General features: G+C 41.0%; 1 long non-coding RNA gene across 1 annotated transcript in view; it reads right to left on the bottom strand.

The window, feature by feature from the left end:
• Positions 1–709, bottom strand: part of LOC138050684 (uncharacterized) — a 1,372-nt gene extending 663 nt beyond the window's left edge. Inside the window, exon 1 of the long non-coding RNA XR_011132665.1 lies at positions 487–709. This is a non-coding gene — a long non-coding RNA (uncharacterized lncRNA). The remainder of the gene's footprint in view (positions 1–486) is intronic.
• Positions 710–964: the final 255 nt, after the last annotated feature.

The raw sequence follows: 964 nt of genomic DNA, 5'->3' as shown, positions 1-964 counted from the left end.
GTACCTATACTTTTGCTCTTCCAAACATTATTTTAACTAACATGGATTTTGATTTTGATTTTAAACTCAAATTGATTGCAAATCCATAACTTGGTAACTACTTGAACGCAAGGATCGTTGAGTTGTGACTGCTAAAAAGTATAATAACTTAGACCTTCACCAGAAAAGGGAATATAAATGAGCTTAAAAGCAGCTATTTAAAATATTTGATACTAGGGTTACGTTCCCAATGAGACAATCACATTCAAAATCAAATTCATATCTGATCGAATCATTGATCATTCATGTAGAGGTGCCGATCGTAAGGTGTAACGCAGAAAAAAATAACCTTCACGTTGAACAATATTGCCATTTCCCTGCCACCTGGTACAAGCCAATTCACACATGAACGGAAACCTTAGGAATCCTCCTTTCTGCACATTACAGTAACTTTTTGTACCCGGTGGCAACAAACTTTCCACATTAAAAATTGCGCAAAAAACTCACCTGTTTCGCAGCTCTTTTCCCACGAAATAAAATTTTCCAGGAGCAAATTTTCCGAGGATGCTGGTTGGATTGGACTTTCAAACGACTTACACAACATAGACGTTCTCTAAGAATACATTCCACTTGAAACTGGCGTTAAAACTAGCCTTGATCGCTCTAAAAAGAACGGAAACCAACAAGCGACCGATCCTCAAACGGCAGCCATTTTTCTGTTCTTCTCGGGAGTGCTTTTTTCACGAGAGCCAATGATAGTCCCGGAAAAGGCTCACGTGTCATATCGCGCGACTCATGCGCAGACATTTTTCGCCAGTGAATTGTTTGGGTTACCACTGGTTACCATATTTTCTTAACTATGGTGCTCCGCGCGCGCTAGGACGCGCGCTAGGACGTTCGCGCTAATTGTCTGTGCGCAACGTTACTGCGCAGGTAACGCGACTGTAATATGTCACGCATTACTTCGAGCATTAGTGAAGTTCAG

This window comes from Montipora capricornis, chromosome 6 (assembly GCF_036669925.1).
Source record: "Montipora capricornis isolate CH-2021 chromosome 6, ASM3666992v2, whole genome shotgun sequence".
Lineage (NCBI taxonomy): Eukaryota > Metazoa > Cnidaria > Anthozoa > Scleractinia > Acroporidae > Montipora > Montipora capricornis.
The sequence above is the reverse complement of the archived record's forward strand: the minus strand, read 5'-3'. Positions and strand labels throughout refer to the sequence as shown.